Source organism: Nycticebus coucang, chromosome 10, assembly GCF_027406575.1.
Source record: "Nycticebus coucang isolate mNycCou1 chromosome 10, mNycCou1.pri, whole genome shotgun sequence".
Classification (NCBI taxonomy): Eukaryota; Metazoa; Chordata; class Mammalia; order Primates; family Lorisidae; genus Nycticebus; species Nycticebus coucang.
Genome location: NC_069789.1, coordinates 29889437 through 29909395, shown reverse-complemented (window position 1 = coordinate 29909395; position 19959 = coordinate 29889437). Strand labels below are relative to the sequence as shown.

At 46.1% G+C, this 19959-nt stretch overlaps 1 pseudogene; it reads left to right on the top strand.

Annotated features, from left to right (window-relative positions):
• The first annotated feature begins 11927 nt into the window (after positions 1-11927).
• Positions 11928-19319, top strand: LOC128596371 (40S ribosomal protein SA-like; annotated as a pseudogene).
• The last annotated feature ends 640 nt before the right edge of the window (positions 19320-19959 follow it).

Here is a 19959-nt window from a genome sequence, read left to right as displayed (position 1 = left end):
AATAAAACTTGCTGCTGACGGGCAGCATCTGTGGCTCAGTCGGTAAGGCGCTGGCCCCATATACCGAGGGTGGCGGGTTCAAACCCGGCCCTGGCCGAACTGCAACAACAACAAAAAATAGCCGGGTGTTGTGGCGGGCACCTGTAGTCCCAGCTACTCGGGAGGCTGAGGCAAGAGAATTGCTTAAGCCCAGGAGTTGGAGGTTGCTGTGAGCTGTGTGATGCCATGGCACTCTACCGAGGGCCATAAAGTAAAACTCTGTCTCTACTAAAAAAAAAAAAACAAAACAAAACTTGCTGCTGACATTCTCTGACTCTCTGAGGGGCATGACATGGTACTGATGAGTATCTTTTTCATATCTCGTGGGAAGTCATGTTTATATAGGGACAAGTAAAAAGGAGAGGCATCAGGGGAACACAGAACCTGCCTACATCTGTCTTTTCTGCTCCCAAATAACTTATTATGGTGTTAGCAGACACTCAGAGTACCTTAAGATCAATTCTGGATTCTGTGTTCCAGCTTGCATGTTATTGGGTGTATTTTTCCAAAATACTGTCTTTTGGAGCTGGGCATGGTGGCTCACGCCTGTAATCCCAGCATGTGGGAAGCTGAGGCAGGTAGATTGCCTGAGCTTATGAGTTCAAGACCAACTTGAGCAAGAGCAAGACCCCATCTCTAAAAAAAAAAAAAATAGGTATTGTGGTGGGCGCCTGTATTCCCTGCTACTTGGGAAGCTGAGGCAAGAAGATAGCTCGAACCCAAGAGTTTGAGTTGCTGTGAGATAAGATGCCACAGCACTCTACTGAGGGGGACAAAATGAGACTCTGTCTCAAAAAAAAAAAAAAATACTGTCTTTTACTGGGTTGCCTAAAATAGCTGGGAGATAACTTTGCAGGTAAGATACCACCCTAAATTGGTCTAATCATAGATTCTTGGTGGATCTAGTATATAATAAAACACTTCCAAATAGATTCTAATCCATTTTAGATTAGACTGTGTACTAGAAAGTGGTGGTTTTAAATAAACTGTTCCATTCTCTTGGGCAGTTGGGCATTTAGCCTTTGTACTAACCTGAACTTTCTGTGCTCGTTTAGATGAAAAAGAGCCTCCTATTCTTTTAGATTGAACTCACATGCTTGAGTGCCAGCTCTGTGCCAGGCGCTGGGGTGTAGTGAGAATGTCTTCTGTTCGGCGGCCTGGCTGCTTGGGTGGGTGGCCGCCTGCATTGATGAACCCCAGCCAGCTCAGCTAATTCATCCCTCTTAGAAGTCTCCCTTAGACCCAGACTCAGCTTACTTCCATATACTGCCCCAAATATGCTTTCATGCTAGGTTTATTACAGTGCAAAGAGAGCCTTGTTTTTAATTTGGTTACTTATTCTGGGATTTTTTTTTTTTTTTTGAGACAGAGTCTCACTATGTTGTCCTTGGTAGAGTGCTATGGCATCACAGCTCACAGCAACCTCAAACTCTTGGGCTTAAGCAATTCTCTTGTCTCAGCCTCCCAAATTGCTGGGACTACAGTGCCTGCCACAACTCCTGGCTATGTTTTTGTTGCAGTTGTCATTGTTGTTTAGCAGGCCCAGGCTGGATTCAAACCCTGGGCTAGATTCAAACCCACCAGCCTAGGTGCATGTGGCTGGCGTTGTAATCATTGTGCTACGAGCGTCAAGCCATATTCTGGGATTTTTTTAAGTCATTAGCCCTCAGACTTGGTTCTCTACATACCATTTCCCACCAAAAGTTAAAAAAAAAACAAAACACATTTCTTTTAAGAAATGGTTCATCCTGGGGCTGGCGCCCTACTCCTTTGAGCCATAGGCGCCGCCCCAGATTATTTAATTTTTAAAAAGCATTCAATTGTGTGCTCACTCCAGGAACATAGTCTAGATAAGCAGTCAGAACTATCTAAAAGAAAGAAAAAGTTATTAAACAATGTTTTTTCTTGTTGACCCTAAAAAGTATATTTACATAATAGACTTTATGATAGCTGGGAGATAAGAAGGCTTTAATCCTAAAATAAAAGAAGATAGCTCGCCATGATTGAATCTGTAAAAATTAGTTTACCATATAAAAATAATGTTGGCGGGCGGCGCCTGTGGCTCAGTGAGTAGGGCGCCGGCCCCATATGCCGAGGGTGGCGGGTTCAAACCCAGCCCCGGCCAAACTGCAACAACAAAAAAAAATAGCCGGGCGTTGTGGCGGGCGCCTGTAGTCCCAGCTGCTCGGGAGGCTGAGGCAACAGAATCGCGTAAGCCCAAGAGTTAGAGGTTGCTGTGAGCCCTGTGACGCCACGGCACTCTACCCGAGGGCAGTACAGTGAGACTCTGTCTCTACAAAAAAATAAAAAAATAAAAAATAAATAAATAAAAATAATGTTGGCACAACACTTTGGTTTGTTCAAGACCATGGTCAAATTTCCTGTGATTTGTACTTCTCAAATTTCCTATACTGATTTTATGCATTAAAATAAAATACCACTTGCTTTTTTTATAACAAGTTCCAAATAAATTTTATTTTATTTATTAAAAAAAAAAAAAAAAAGAAATGGTTCATCCTAGGCTCAGCACCCATAGCTCAGTGGGTAGGGTGCTGGCCACATACACTGAGGCAGGCAGATTCAAACCCAGTGGGGCCTGCTAAACAATGACAACTGCAATAAAAAAATGGCCGGGCGTTGTGGCAGCGCCTGTAGTCCCCGCTACTTGGGAGGCTGAGGCAAGAGAATCACTTAAGCCCAAGAGTTGGAGGTTGCTGTGAGCTATGACGCAACAGTACTCTACTGAGGGAGATATAGTGAGACTCTGTCTCAAAAAAAAAAAAAAAAAAAAAAAGGGCTTGGTGCCTGTAGCTCAAGTGGCTAAGGCACCAGCCACATACAACAGAGCTGGCAGGTTCGAATCCAGCCCAGGCCTGCCAAACAATGATACCTACAACCAAAAAATAGCCGGGCGTTGTGGCAGGCACCTATAGTCCCCACTACTTTGGGAGGCTGAGGCAGGAGAATCACTTAAGCCCAGGAGTTGGAGGTTGCTGTGAGCTGTGTGAGGCCACATCACTCTAACCAGAGTGACAGCTTGAGGCTCTGTCTCAAAAAAAAAAAAAGAAATGGTTCATCCTAGACCTGGGTCATAAAATACACAAGCCTAGGATATTTAGTAATATCTAAAAACAACAAAACTATAAGGTGGCAAACACTCCCAAGAATAATTTGAAGAAGCTCCCACTGGCCAAACATAGGACAATGCGAGCATCAATAAGTACAATAATAGTAATAGACTAAAACACACCAAAACACTACAATCTATTATTTCATAATGACTAGGAAAAAAATTGGTCGCCTCTGGAGGGTTCTAAGGAACAGACCCTTTATTCTGAAAACTGATGAACAAAGAGAAGGAAGTAAGCGTTTACCCTGCCTTTCCTAGGTGACTGTAATTCAAGGTAAACAAACTGTTGATGAAGAGAAGTTTCTCCTTGTAGAAGGATTCTGCTGGTAAATGAAGAAGAGATGCTAGAGTTAGAACAGCCCCATTTTTGGCCAGGTCTGGTGGCTCACAGGTAATCCTAGCACTCTAGGAGGCTGGGGTGGGTGGATTGCTTGAGCTCATGAGTTTGAGGCCAGCTTGAGCAACAGGGAGACCCTGTCTCTACTAAAAATAGAAAAACTAGCCAAGTGCGTGGTGCACACCTATAGTTCCAGCTACTCCAGAGGCTGAAGCAAGAGGCTCTCTTGAGCCTAAGAGTTTGAGGTTGCTGTGAGCTAGGCTGATGCCACGGCACTCTACCCAGGGAGAGAGAGTGAGACTGTCTCAAAAAAAAAAAAAAAAGGGGGGTGGGGGTGCAGCGCCTGTGGCTCAAAGGAGTAGGGTGCCAGCCCCATATGCTGGAGGGGGTAGGTTCAAACCCAGCCCCAGCCAAAAACTGCAAAAATTAAAAAAACCCTTTTGCAACCTGTAAAGAAATAATGAGCCTAAGCAATGATCTTCATGGCTACTAAAATCTACTTCCTTGTAGAAATATGTACCACCACCTGTGAATCATTCTTGCCAAAATATGGAGCCAGAATCTAACCCAGCAGTTGGAACTCACTACCTGTTCAAAGGAAATGCAGAGAATAGGAACTTGTCCCAGACCACCATAGGAATACAATCAACAAAACCAGACTATGGGAAATTCTTCAAAACAAACAGCCAGCTGCTTCATCAAACAATCAATTTGAGAAATTGATTTATTGAGAAGAGAAATAACCTATAGAATAAAAGAGACCTAAAAAGACATATTGACAAAATCCAGTGTTTGTATCCTGATTCAAATGAACCATCCTTAAAAATTCATTTCTAGGCAGTGCAGTGGCTTAGGCCTGTGATCCTAGCACTCTGGGAGGCCGAGGCTAGAGGATCCCTTGATCCCAGGAGTTTGAGACCAACCTGAGCAAGAGCGAGACTTCACCTCTATTAAAAATAGAAAAATTAGCTGGCAATGTGGTGGGAGCCTACAATCCCAGCTAGTGGGAGGCTAAGGCAGGAGGATTGCTTGAGTCCAAGAGTTTGACATTGCTGTGAACTAGCAGCCTAGACTCCATGGCACACTATCTAAAAAAAAAAAAAAAATTTTTTTTTTCATTTCTAGGACAAGTTAGCACATTTAACAGTGGATATGATATGGTATGGATTTGCAGGTAATATGTATTTTAGTGATTTTGTGGTAATATTTTCCTTAAAAGGGCTCCTTGTCTTTAAAGATAGATACAGAAATATTTGTTGGGCACAGGGGCCCTCATCTGTAATCCTAGCACTCTGAGAGGTGAGGCAGGTGGATTGCCTGAGTTCATAGGTTTGAGACGAACCTGAGCCAGAGTGAGACATCCTGAAACATCCCCACCCGCCAGCCCCGTCTCTAAAAATAGCCAGGCCTTATGGCAGGCACCTGTAGTCCCAGGTACTTGGGAGGCTGAGGCAAAAGAATCACTTGAGCCCAAGAGTTTGAGGTTGCTGTGAGCTATGACTCCATGGCACGTACCCCTAGGGCAACTGAGTGAGACTCTGTCTTAAATAAATAAATAGGAGAACCCTCAAAGAACTCAAGCTAGACCTCCCATTTGATCCTGCAATCCCATTACTGGGCATCTACCCAAAAGGAAAAAAATTCTTTTACCATAAACACACTTGCACTAGGCTGTTTATCGCAGCTCAATTTACAATCACCAAAACGTGGAAACAGCCTAAATGTCCACCAACCCAGGAATGGATTAACAAGCTGTGGTATATGTATACCATGGAATACCATTCAGCCATTAAAAAGATGGACACTTTACATCTTTTGTATTAACCTAGATGGAAGTGGAACACATTATTCTTAGTAAAGCATCACAAGAATGGAGAAGCAAGAATCCTGTGTACTCAATTCTGATACGAGGACAATTAATGACCTAGAACACAGTGGGGGTGGGGGAAGGGGAAAGCAGAGAGAGAGAGAAGGAGGGGGGTCACCATGTGTGACACACCTTTGGGGGGCAGGACACAATTATTAGACTTTACCTAACAAATGTAATCATTGTAACCTGGTTCTTTGTACCCTCAACGAATCCCCAACGACAACAACAACAAAAAATAAATAAATAAAATCAATCCCAGGAGGAGGAAACCAGCTCAGGAGGCAGGAAGTGGTTGGGATCAGAGCTAGGCTAACCAAATCCAGGGCCTGGTCACCTGCTTGCCCTTCAGGCCATCCTTCCTCCTGTCTCAAACCCTGCTACCCACTCTTACCCACTCCCCACTTCTTGTCTGGGCTAAGCTGTTTCTTCTTCCTGATGCTAGTTGCAAATCCCACCCACTCTGCACACTGGCCGGGCTCAAGTCCTTCTTTCCTTAGAAACGACAGGTTTCTATGCCTGAAGCCACCCACCTCAGTTTCATGCTGTTCTCTAGTCAGCTCACCTTAGTCTTATTTTCTGTAAAGTTTTCTTTTTTATCTTTTTTTTGCAATTTTTTTTTTTTGGCCAGGGCTGGGTTTGAACCCACCACCTCCGGTATATGGAGCCGGTGCCCTACTCCTTTGAGCCACAGGCACCACCCTAAAGTTTTCTTATTATAGAACTATTTTATACTTACTACAGGAGAAATCTAATATAAATCACAGCAAAAAAAAAAAAAAAGACCCATAAATAAATCTATCTGGGGAATTATTATCAACCTTTACTTTAATGCCCTTTCTGTGTGTGTTTAACCATCTCTCTCTACACATATATGTATATGGTAAATATATATATATATATTCTTTATATAAATGTGCATTTCATGTATAGTTTTTATGTGGACTAATCTTGTTTCTATAACCAGAATATAATTTTGGGGGGGACATGAATGTTTATTATCACTATGTCCTCCATGCGCCTAGGACACTATAAAACCTGTAATAGGCACTTAATGCACACTAGATCAATTAATTGAAAGAAATCTTCAGGCTCACAATCTAAAATCTGTGGATGTGCACATTGTAAAGAAAAAGTGACTTTAAATTGGGGGTTGGCTTTCACACTTGATACACTTCTAAAGTATTTGTATGGATTTTGTTTGTTTTGTTCTTTGAGACAGAGTCTCACTCTGTCACCCTTGGTAGAGTGTCGTGGTATCACAGCTCACAGCAACCTCAAACTCTTGGGCTAAAGGGATTCTCTTGCCTCAGCCTCCTGCCACAATGCCTGGCCTTGTTGAAGGCTTTGGGGTTTTGTTTGGGGTTTTTTTGTTCGTTTATTTTTAGAGATAAAGTCTCTCTGTTACCGTGGCATCATAGCTCATGGCACCTCAAATTCTTGGGCTCAAGTTATCATCTTGCCTCAGCTTCCTAAGTAGCTGGGACTACAGGCACCTGCCTCTACTCCTGGCTATTTTTTTTTTAAATACTTCTTTTTTTTTATTATGAATTTTAACATCTCTTTTTTTTATTGTTAAATCATAGCTGTGTACATTAGTGCAATCGCCTGTACCCATTCTAAGATGCACCATAGATGCGGCCCCACCCATTACCCTCCCTCCACCAAAACCTCCCCCCTCCCTTCCCCTTCCTTGGCCCTTTCCCCATAGTCTTGTGCTATAGTTGGGTTATAGTCTTCATGTGAAAGCTATAATTTAGCTTCATAGTAGGGCTGAGTACATTGGATACTTTTTCTTCCATTCCTGAGATACTTTGCTAAGAAGAATATGTTCCAGCTCCATCCATGTAAACATGAAAGAGGTAAAGTCTCCATCTTTCTTTAAGGTTGCATAGTATTCCATGGTATACATGTACCACAATTTGCTAGTCCATTCGTGGGTCGATGGGCACTTGGGCTTCTTCCATGACTTAGCAATTATGAATTGGGCTGCAATAAACATTCTGGTACAGATGTCTTTGTTATATTGTGACTTTTGGTCTTCTGGGTATAAACCTAGTAAAGGAATTATAGGATCGAATGGCAGGTCTATTTTTAGGTGTCTAAATATTCTCCAAACATCCTTCCAGAAGGAACGTATTAGTGCGCATTCCCACCAGCAGTGTAGAAGTGTGCCCTTTCCTCCACATCCACGCCAACATCTCTGGTTTTGGGATTTTGTTATGTGGGCTACTCTTACTGGGGTTAGGTGATATCTCAGAGTAGTTTTGATTTGCATTTCTCTGATGATTAAGGATGATGAGCTTTTTTTCATGTGTCTGTAGATCTTGCGTCAGTCTTCTTTAGAGAAGTTTCTCTTCAAGTCCCTTGCCCACCCTGAGATGGGGTCACGTGTTCTTTTCTTGCTAATACATTTGAGTTCTCTGTGGATTCTGGTTATTAGACCTTTATCGGCGGTATAACCTGCAAATATTTTCTCCCATTCTGAGGGCTGTCTGCTTGCTTTACTCACTATGTTCTTGGCTGTGCAGAAACTTTTTAGTTTGATCAGGTCCCAGTAGTGTATTTTTGATACTGCTTCAATTGCCTGGGGAGTCCTCCTCATAAAATACTCACCCAGGCCTATTCCTTCAAGAGTTTTCCCTGAACTTTCTTCAAGTATTTTTATAGTTTCATGTCTTAAGTTTAAATCTTATCCAGTGAGAGTCTATCTTAGTTAATGGTGAAAGGTGTGGGTCCAGTTTCAATCTTCTAAGGTTGCCAGCCAGTTTACCCAGCACCATTTGTTAAATAGGGAATCTTTTCCCCACTGAATGTTTTTAATTGGCTTGTCAAAGATCAAATAACGGTAAGTAGCTGGATCCATCTCTTGGTTCTCTATTCTGTTCCAGACATCTACTTCTCTGCTTTTGTGCCAGTACCAAGCTGTTTTGATCACTATCGATTTATAGTACAGTCTCAGGTCTGGTAGCTTCCTGGCTATTTTTTTTAGAGACGGGGTCTCTCTCTTGCTCAGCCTGGTCTCCAACTTCTGAACTCAAGAAATCCACTTACCTTGGCCTCCCAGAGTGCTAGAATTACAGGTGTGAGCCACCACACCTAGATTTTGTGTTTTTTAAAAGCAAACATGACTCTTTTTAATGGTCTGTGCTTTCTAGGTTTGAAAGGACTCATGATGCCCTAGGGAAATCTGGATGCTCCACTTCTGGAAAGAGCTTGCCATGACCAGTCTTGCTTTGGCAGCATCCGATGCCAACTCTAGAAGCAGGAGAAGAACGTAATTATGTTTTCTCTAAAAGGCCTCTCCTTCCTTCATAGCAGGAGTATGTGCAGGTTTAATACTAAACCATCGGACGGCGCCTGTGGCTCAAAGGAGTGGGGCACCGGCCCCATTTGCCAGAGGTGGTGGGTCCAAAGCCAGCCCTAACCAAAAAAATAAATAAATAAATACTAAACCGTGCCTGGGTGTCATTCCCCAGCTTGGAGCCAGATGGGCCCCGCCCCCCTACACAACCCCATCTGAGTGACTCCACCCACATTCTGCCCACATAGTCACCAGCATTTCTGACCTATGCCAGATAGATGCCTTGGGGACTACTCCACATGTAAGTGTGGGCAAGAACATGAGAAAGGAGCCCAGACCCCAAGACCAGCTCAAGGTCTTCCACAGGCCACTCTTAGCCCTCTAGTCTCTATGCCTTGTCTCATGTGATTGCCTGTTCCCTGGGAGACTGTGAGAAGCTGGGTCTGACTTATTCACCACAGGCCACCCCCAGTGAACACTTCATGAAGGAGGGAATAGACATGCAGGAGTCAGGACACCACTTGGGCTACAGTGTAGCTGTGTGAGCTCCTGCAGTCCCTGCCCTCTTTTGTCAAGGTTCCAACATGATGAATAGTGCATGTTCTTGAATCTGTCTTCACTGTACTCCCTTATTAGTTTCCAGGCATTAGTCAAGTCCCTTCACCTCTCTCAGTATTGGTTTTCTCATCTACAAAATGTGCCAGCATTTTGGAGATAAAGTCTCACTCTGTCACCCTGGCATCATAGCTCACAGCACCTCAAACTATTGGACTCAAGCGATCCTCTTGCCTTTGCCTCCCAAGTAGCTGGGACTACGGGCTCTGCCTCTTCACCCGCCAGCAAGGCACACATGAACTTATCTATTACCCTTTTTAAAGCTATCTAGCCCTATTCGTGCAAGCCACAGACACAGGTGCATGGTCCATCTGTTGATCTTACTGCACTAGTGTTGGAGCTAATGTTGTGGATACTGCAGATTCAGGGCAGTGGAGCCACTCACATCAGCTCTGCTAACAGCCCCTCCCGTGTCTGTGGCCTCCACCTGGCTGGGCCTCTGGCAGGAGCCCACACTGTCTGTCGCGTCTCACAAACTGCTTTGCAAAGCTGGTGTTTTCTCAGGTGCGTGGGCAGGGCCTTGTGTTTAAGCCAAACTTGGGGCCCAGCTCACATGGTGGATGCTCAGGCAGTAGTTGTAGGAGAAGCTGAGGCCTTGAACTCCTGAGGATACAGAAATAAGGAGCTAAGACCAGGCGCGGTGGCTCATGCCTGTAATCCCAGCACTTGGGAGGCTGAGGCTGGTGGATTGCCTGAGCTCATGGGTTCGAGACCAGCCTGAGCCAGAGCCAGACCTTGGCTCTAAAAATAGGTGGGCGTTGTGGCAGGTGCCTGTAGTCACAGCTACTTGGGAGGCTGAGGCAAGAGGATCGCCTGAGCCCAAGAGTTTGAGGTTGCTGTGAGCTGTGACACCATGGCACTCTCCTGAGGGTGACATAGTGAGACTCTGTCTCTAAAAATATATAAAAAAAAAAAATTTTTTTTTTTGGTTTTTGGCAGGGGCTAGGTTTGAACCTGCCACCTCTGGCATATGGGACCGGTGCCCTATTCCTTGAGCCACAGGTGCCACCAAATATAAAAAATTTTTGAAAAGAAAAGAAATAAGGAGCTAAGCATCACCCAAGGTGCTGAGGTATAAGAGGACAGGACAAGGGTGCAGGTGAGGGTCCGTCTATGAGTAACTGCCTGGTTTGCTATCTCCCTCTGGAAGACTTAGTGGGATTTCTTCCAGTCCCTGCAGGTTTCTATCAACTGATTTATCTCAAAAGGAACAAAAGGGCTCAGCTGAAGATTTGCAGCCTTACAGCCCAGAGCAACTGATGGCTTCTCCCACAGCCTCAGTTTTGCCACCAGTGAAATGGGGAAAGTGGTTCTTGCCTGACACCTTCTTCTTGGGGGTTCTTTGATCATTGAAACTTTTTGTAGCACTTTAAAATACTCAGATGAAAGGCAACCTTGGGATGAAAGGGTCTTGGGCCCCTTATTAAGTTTCACCTGGGCTTTTGAAGCCTTGGAGGAGCAGCTGGAGGAAGTGGTCAGCTGACAGATAGTTGTGAAGCCACCCAGAGGGAGAGGCCCCTGGGAAATTAGCATGTCAATCAGCCACATCTAAGGCGTGAGGTGGGCCAGGAGGGGCACCCTTATCAGGGATGAAATCTGTCATTCCCTGAGGAGAGGGACTTGGGGCAATCACTGAGGAAACTGGGCCCAAGGGGTGGGGGCCAGCAAGGCAGGCTTAGTAACCTTGGTGCAGGCCTTCCTCAGCCCTTAGTTTACAGATGTGTGAAGGGAGAAGTAGTACAGTGGTTCCCAAACCTGGCTGCCTATCAGAATCTCCTGGGGAAATTTTTAAAATTCTGATGTCAGGCTGCACCCCAGATAGAATAAATCTGAGTTTCTGGAGTGTCGGACCCCAACATCAGGAGTTTTTGAAGCTTCCCCGGTGATTCCAATGTGCAGCCTAGTTTGAGGACTCCAGTAGAGGGTTTCTAGAAGTCTGTGATTCCGTAATCATAACTCACTTTTCCACCACATGAGGAGGCTCTGGGGGATTGTATATCTGAGTCTTTTGGAGCACCCTTTGTGTTCAGAACTCAATTATTAATTTATTTCCAACCATCTCTCAGTTGTATATTAGAAGGCAAAATATGGCAGAACTGAAATTCATGTATAATCTTTCCAGCACTCTTTCTGATCAGGTTTTACTCTCCCCCTTAACCAATTATATATTTTTTATTGTTTTTTTTTTTGTTGGTTTGTTTTCCTTTTTTTGTAGAGACAGAGTCTCACCCTATGGCCCTCGGTAGAGTGCCGTGGCCCCACACAGCTCACAGCAACCTCCAACTCCTGGGCCTAAGCGATTCTCCTGCCTCAGCCTCCCAAGCAGCTGGGACTACAGGCGCCCGCCACAACACCCGGCTACTTCTTGGCTGCAGTTTGGCCGGGGCCAGGTCTGAACCTGTCACCCTCGGCATATGGGGCCGGCGCCCCACCAACTGAGCCACAGGTGCCGCCCTAACCAATTATATTTTTAAAAATCAGAGTAGTGAGCATATATTCAGAGCAACTTGAGTCTATGCTTTAGGAAAATAAAAGATATATTTCAAAAAATTACAGTTGCAAGCAGAAAATCCCATCAGAACTTCGAGTTTGGCTCTTCTCTTTTCTCCTGGCCCTTTTCATTTGGTGGCCCTCAATGAACAGTGAAATACAATCTGAAAGCCAGCAGCCAGGAGAGAGAGAAGAAGCAGCAATGATTATCCACAAACCCTCAAATTATCACAAGTAGGAGGGTTTTTACTGCAGGAACCAGCCTGAAGCCTGGCTCCTCTTCCTTTCTGCCTCAGAGATTCCAAGTCCACATTCTTCATCCCTGTTCAGAACAGACTTGGAGGGGCAGTGCTTCCACATTTTCACCACGTCCCATGATGGGGCTCTGGACCTGCTCTGGGACTCTGAATATAGAGAGGGAACCTAGGTGCTTGACACACACAGGCCTCTCCAGAGAGATGACCTTGTGCACTACCTTGCACGTAGTGCAGGGTCCTCCTGGCTCCAAGGGCCGTCTGCCTGAGACAGCGTAGGGAAATGACAAAGAGCCAGTGTAGGCTCGGCCCCTGTAGCTCAAGCAGCTAAAGCGCCAACCACATACACCTCAGCTGGCGGGTTCAAATCCAGCCCGGGCCCGCCAAACAACAATGACAGCTGCAATCAAAAAATAGCTGGGTGTTGTGGCAGGCACCTGTAGTCCCAGCTACTTGGGAGGCTGAGACAGGAGAATCGCTTGAGCCCAGGAGTTGGAGGTTGCTGTGAGCTATGACATCACAGCACTCTACTGAGGGCGACAGCTTGAGGCTCTGTCTCAAAAAAAAAAAAAGAAAGAAAAGAAAAAGAGCTGGTGTTGAGACTTGCAAGGACAGAGGGGACAACATAGATGACCAAATGCCCAGTGGATTTTTCTTTTCTTTTTGAGACAGAGTCTCAAGCTGTCGCTCTAGGTAGAGTGTTGTGGCATCACAGCTCACAGCAACCTCAGGCTCTTGGGCTTAACCAATTCTCTTGCCTCAGCCTCCCAAGTAGCTGGGACTACAGGCGCCCACCACAATGCTGGGCTATTTTGGTGTTGTAGTTGTCATTGTTGTTTGGCAGGCCCAGGCCGGTTCGAATCCACCATCTCCATTGTATGTGGCCAGCGCCCTACCTGCTGAGCTATGGGCACCGCCACACCCAGCTATTTTTTTGTTGCAGTTGTCATTGTTGTTTAGCAGGTCTGGGCCAGGTTCAAACCCGCCAGCCCCGGTATACATGGCCGGCGCCCTACTCACTGAGCTACGGGTGCCACCCAACTTGGCAGATTTTTCATTTGTACCAAATTCCTTGGCACCTGGCCCTTCCTGCTGCTAAGATGAATGCTGTCCCCATCAAAGTTTCAGAATTTCCCCCTCATTCCCAATGCCTGCAGGTCTTTAGAGGCCCCTGTTCACGTCCTGGTTGTACATCACATCCTGCAAGGCCTGGCAGACAGGAGGTGGCCCTCAGCTGAACTGCCCGGGCAGCACCTCTCATTCCACCTCTCTGTTGGAGATGCAGCCATGGACAGCAGAGCCTTAGACTCAACACAATGGGCTTTCATTACTAAGTCTTTTCATGGACTCTGGCCAGCAATGCACTTGATGTAAACTCAAGTCACAAACCTTCTGAGCCTTAGTTCTCTACCCATTCATCTAGAAACAGTGACTCTGTACCACCCAATAAGGCCCTACTCAACACACTGAAAGGAGGAGAAAGCAGTGTCTATTCTGTGTTAGGCACTTTTCTAGATGTCTATGCATATTACCTCAACAAATCCCCCAACAATCCACTCTTCATGTGCTATTTTTCCCATTTGACAGATTGAGAAACTGAGACTGTGAATACGGATGAGCAGTTCAACCTCCTACACTTCGTATGTGGAGGGAACAGATCTTCCCACCTCTCCTAATTCCACCCTGTGGACTCCAGGGTCAATTGGAGAGCATAAGAAAGATAGAGTTTCCTGCCTCAGTGCTTCCTGCCTGCTTCCAGCCGTTTAGGAGCAACCAGGAATCAAGCCCTTCCGTCCATGAACCCCATGAAGACTAGACTTTGAGATGACAACCCTGTCCTCAGACAACCAATCTGGGGACAAAACAAATAAATATATGCCCTGGCAGGTATAGAACCTACCTTCTAGCTAGTGTGCCCTCCTCCCTGCCCTCTCTGGGCACCCTTAACCAGAAGTTTAGGGTTTCTGAGTCCCTGAGGTCCCCCACTGAGCCTCAGATACTCCCCCTGGCCCTAACCTGCTCCATCCCATCTATCTGCTGGAGGATGATCTGATCTCCCAGAACTGAGACATGTATCTGGTATTTATGGAGCACCTAGTGTGAGCCCACACTGTCCTGAATCCTGGGAACACAGCAGGGAACAAAACAGCAAAAATCCCAGCCACAGTGGGGCTCACATTCTGATTAAGAGGAGAGAGATAGCAAACAAAATAAGTGAGTGATTAATTATAAAGGAATTTGGTATGGTATAATTACATTGTTTGTTAAAGATGGTGTAAAGAAAAAGTAGGGAAAGAGCATATAGAATAGGGGGGGAGATTACACTTTTTTGTTGTTTTTTTTTGGAGACAGAGCCTTAAGCTGTTACCCTGGGTAGAGTACTGTGTCAGCACAGCTCACAGCAACCTCCAACTCCAGGGCTCAAGCGATTCCTGCCATAATGCCCAGCTATTTTTTGGTTGCAGCCATCATTGTTGTTTGGCAGGCCCGGGCTGGATTTGAACCTGCCAGCTCAGGTGTATGTGGCTGGCGCTTTAGCCGCTTGAGCTACAGGTGCGGAGCCACACCTTTTTTTTTTTTTTTTTTGAGACAGAGTCTCTCTAGGTCGCCCTCAGTAGAGTGCCGTGGTGTCACAGCTCATAGCAACCTCAAACTCTTGAACTTAAGAGATTCTCTTGCCTCAGCCTCCCAAGTAGCTGGGACTGCCTGCCAAAAGGCCTGACTATTTTGTTGTTGTTGTTGTTGTTGTTGCATTTGTCCTTGTTTGGCAGTCCCGGGCCGGGTTGGAACCCACCAGTCCTGGTGTACATGCCTGGCACCCTAGCTTCTGAGCTACAGGTTTTTAAATAGGAGGGTCAGGGAGGCCCATCTTGAGAAGGTGATATTGGAACAAATACTTGAAAGTGAGAGCTGACCAGCTGGTGAAGATTTGGGAAGGTGCTCTTTTTCCCTGAGGGAAAGGCTAATGTAGAGGATGGAGTGTGGGTGTGGGTTGCCAGGACAGCTAGAGAGGTAATGGGCCCAGATTATCTCCTGGGGCCTTGAAGCCTTGTAATGACTTTGGTTTCTACTTCCAGATGTAGAGACGGGAGCCTTGTCCAGCTTTGCACAGAGGAATGACTTCATAACAAAAGCTCACGCTAATTGGGATCTTCCTCTGCGTTCAATGCTTTCTGTATTTTATCTCATTTAACCTTCATAGAAGCCCCATACAGTAAGCACAATTATTATAGCCATTTATTTCTTTTGAGATGAAATTCATATAATATAAAATTTGCCATTTTAAAGTATGCAGTACAGGCCAAGCGAGGAGGCCTAGGCCTATAATCCTAGCACCCTGGGAGGTTAACATGGGAGGATCTCTTGAGCTCGGGAGTTTAAGATCAGACTGGGTAAGAGTGAAATCCCATCTCTACTATAAACAGAAAAATCAGGCTTGGCGTAGTGGCTCATGCCTGTAATCCTAGCACTCTGGGAAACCAAAGATCGGTAGATTGCCTGACGTGAAGAGTTTGAGGCCAGCCTAAGCAAGAGTAAGACCCCTGTTTCTAAAAAATTAGCTGGGCATCATGATGGGTTCCTATAGTCCCAGCTATTGGGAGGCTGAGGCAGGAGGAATGCTTGAACCCAGGAATCTGAGGTTGCTGTGAGATAGACTGAGGCCATGGCACTCTAGCCTGGGCAACACAGCAAGACTCTGCCTCAAAAAAATAAATAAAAATAATAAAATGTACAATACAGTAGCATTTAGCACATTTCAATGTTATACAACCATCACCTCTCTCCAGTACCAAAATAATTTCTTCATCCCCAAAGGAGACCCCATACCCATTATCAGTAACCCCATTCCCACTTCTCTTAGCCTCTGCCTACTATCTCTATGGGCTTGCTGATTCTAGATATTTTGTAAAAATGGAATCATACAATTGGAATGGTTGCACCTGGCTTCTTTCACTTAGTATAGTGTTTTTGAGGTTCCTGTAATGTGGCATTTGAGTCTTATTCCTTTTTGCAACTGGATAATGTTCCATTGTATGGACGTCATCATTTATTTTACAATGCTGAGGCTTCGGTGGCAGAACCATATAGCTTACTGAAAACTTGATTGCCCAAGCTGCTTATTGGCTAAGCTTAGACTGGAACCCAGTTCTGTGGGACACTAGGGTCTAGCCTGCTCACTGTAGCAATACTTCAGTGCTTCCCCTCTTACCTCTCTCACCTCTGGCACAGTCTCCCATCACTCCTGGTGCTGTGTTTGCTGACAGGTGGCTTCCTGATGACAGGAGCCATGACCTGCACTTCTCCCCCATTCCTAGCACACAAAAATCACAAAAGAGGAGTGTCAGAAATCTGTATTGTGAGGACAGGCGCAGTGGCTCAGGCCTGTAATCCCAGCACTCTGGGAGGCTGAGGCAGGTGGATTGCCCTGAGCTCACAGGTTTAAGAACAGCCTGAGCCAGAACAAGACCTGGTCTTTAAAAATAGCCTGGCATTGGGCGGCGCCTCTGGCTCAGTTGGTAAGGCGCCGGCCCCATATACTGAGAGTGGCGGGTTCAAACCCAGCCCCGGCTGAACTGCATTTAGTTCAGCTAAACTGCATTTGGGAGCACCTTCCCAAATCTTCCCAAATCTTCACCGTCGGTGTTGTGGTGGGCGCCTGTAGTCCCAGCTACTTGGGAGGCTGAGGCAAGAAAATCGCTTAAGCCCAGGAGTTGGAGGTTGCTGTGAGCTGTGTGATGCCATGGCACTCTACCAAGGGCCATAAAGTGAGACTCTGTCTCTACAAAAAAAAAAAAAAAAAATAGCCTGGCGTTGTGGCTATTTTTGAGACAGAGTCTCACTTTGTCACCCTCAGTAGAGTGCTGTGGCATCACAACTCACAGCAACCCCAAACTCTTGGGCTTAAGCGATTCTCTTGTCTCAGCCTTCGAGTAGCTGGGACTACAGGTGCCTACCATACCACTCAGCTATTTTTTAGGGATGGGGTCTCACTCTTGCTCAGACCAGTCTCAAACCTGTGAGCTCAAGTGATCCACCCACCTCGGCCTCCTAATTGCTGGGATTATAGGCATGAGCCACCATGCCCGGCGATGCTACTATTCTTAAAAAGATAAATACGTGGGCGGCGCCTGTGGCTCAGTCGGTAGGGCGCCGGCCCCATATACCGAGGGTGGTGGGTTCAAACCCGGCCCCGGCCAAACTGCAACAAAAAAATAGCCGGGCGCTGTGGCAGGCGCCTGTAGTCCCAGCTGCTCGGGAGGCTGAGGCAAGAGTATCGCTTAAGCCCAGGAGTTGGAGGTTGCTGTGAGCCGTGTGACGCCACGGCACTCTACCCGAGGGCAGTACAGTGAGACTCTGTCTCAAAAAAAAAAAAAAAAAAAGATAAATACGTGTGTACTTACAGAGAAAGCTCAAAAGGGGAATCTTCCAAAATATTAACTGTTGATATTTATATAATAGGGTTATAATAGGGTCTACTCACTTATTAAATTTGGGTGAAAATAGTCCAATAAGCATTATTTTAACAATCCCTCAGCCATATCAATTCACTCTCCAAGGAAGCTGCTGAAGGTTAGGCCACTTACTGTTGTGTCTCCATGGCTCCCAAAGATCCCCTTAATGGCTTTCAAAGCTCTTCGCTGGCCTACTTGGATCCTTGGTGTTCCCTGACACGGGACTCTGATATTGTGTCTAGGAGCAGGAGACTCACTCTCTCTGCTGGAAGGCAGTGGAGTGGGGTGTAAAGCAGGTGAGGGACTCCTGTCCTGAGCAGCTCTGGTGAGGGAGCAAGTGTGGGCTCTTCCATCAGCCCATGGTGACTTGGGTCAACCTTAACCCCTCAGATTTCTCATTCATACAGTGTGAGCACTGGAGTCCTGGGTTCCTTCCAACTCAAACTCTTACTTAGCTAGCACTGGCAGAAGGAATCATGGACAAGAATTCTTCGCTTGGCCAAACTTTAGTCAGGCACCCAACCCTTCTCCTAGGCCCACTTGTGCAACTTTATTATAAAATCTAGTCTTGGCCAAAAACCCTGCTTCGTCAGTTCAGCAGGAACTCTGCCCTTGATATCTGATCACCCTTCAATATCTGATCCAGTTCTTCATCCTCCATCAGCCCTCAGACAATGCCCAATCTCCAGTCTACCTTTAGCAAGAATCATGTTGGGTGGGTTTAGCCAGAGTCCCCCTTTCCCTAGAAGTTTCCTCTTAGTAATTTTTCATCCACTGAACCTTTCTCCCTCCCCACTTCTTGGCTACAAATTCTCTCTTGCCCATGTTGTATTCAGAGTTGAGCCCAATCTCTCTCACTCACTGCAAGACTCAGTTGATGGCAATGGTCCTGAATAAAGTCTTCTTTACCCCTTTCTGTGCCGCTCAGGGAGGGCCCATACGGCATTGTTCTGGATTCCCACTGTAACTTGGAAATTTTCACAATGTCGGAGCCCTTGATGTCCTGCAAATGAAGGAGGAGGATGTCCTCAAATTCCTTGCAGCAGGAAACCACTTAGGTGGCACCAATCTTGACTTCCAAATGGAACAGTACATCTACAAAATGAAAAATGATGATATTTACATCTTAAATCTGAAGAGGACCTGGGAAAAACTTCTGTTGGCAGCTTGGGCCATTGTTGCCATTGAAACCCTGCTGATGTCAGTGTCCTATCCTCCGGGAATACTGGCCAGCGAGCTGTGCTGGAGTTTGCTGCTGCCTCTGGAGCCACTCCTATTGCTGGCCGCTTCACTCCCAGAGCCTTCACTAACCAGTCCTGGCAGCCTTCCGGGAGCCTCGTCTTCTAGTGGTTACTGACCCCAGGGCTGACCAGCAGCCTCTCACGGAGGTGTCTTATGTTAACCTGCCTACAACTGCTCTGTGTCACTCAGATTCTCCTCTGTGTTATGTGGACATCGCCATCCCATGTAACAACAAGGGAGCTCGCTCAGTAAGTCTGATATGGTGGGTGCTGGCCCGGGGAGTTCTCTGCATGTGTGGCACCATCTCCCGTGAACGTCCATGGGAGGTCATGCCTGATATTTCTTTCTATAGAGATCCTGAAGAGACTGAAAAGGAAGAGCAGGCTGCTGCTGAGAAAGCTGTGACCAAGGAGGAATTTGAGGATGAATGGACTGCTCCGCCCCGAGTTTACTGCTACGCAACCAGAGGTTGCAGACTAGTCAGAGGGCATGCAGGTGCCCTCTGTGCCTACCCAGCAGGTCCCCACTGAAGACTGGAGTGCCCAGCCTGCCACAGAGACTGGTCTGCAGCTCCCACTGCTCAGCCCACTGAGTGGGTAGGAACAATCACGAAGTGGTCTTAAGCTGTTCTTCCACAAGCTCTTAAACAAGATTGAAATAAAGGAGGAAAATAAACATCAGTTTAAAAAATAAATAAGTAAATAAAGTCTTCTTCACCGTGCTTTAACAAATATCATTGAATTAATCGAATTAATCAATTTCCTTCTTTCTTTTTTTTTTTTTTGAGACAGGGTCTCACTCTGTCACCAGGGCTGGAGTGCAGTGGCATGATTATGGCTCTCTGCAGCTTCAAGACACTGGGATTACAGGGGTGAGTCATGTGCCCAGCCAATACTTTTTTCATTAACATCATCCAGTACAACCACCTCCTAGGACAAGGCCCCCCCTGCCTTTCCCAGGTGTGCCGAGAGACTCCTGCACAGCCTGTTTTCTGTACTCTCTACCCCGCATGGTTCCAGAGGGGGACTACTCCCTGGTTAAATAAGCTGAGGTACATGGTTGAAAAGAAATGTAGACCCCAACAAAAAGAATCTATGGCTCCAAATGTACTCCCAAGGAAAGAGTTCCCCCAAGACGTTGTAAAATGAAACAAATTGCCAAACAGGATGTGTACTAAAAACACATTTGTAGGCGGCCCCAGTGGCTCAGTGTGTAGGGCGCCGGCCTC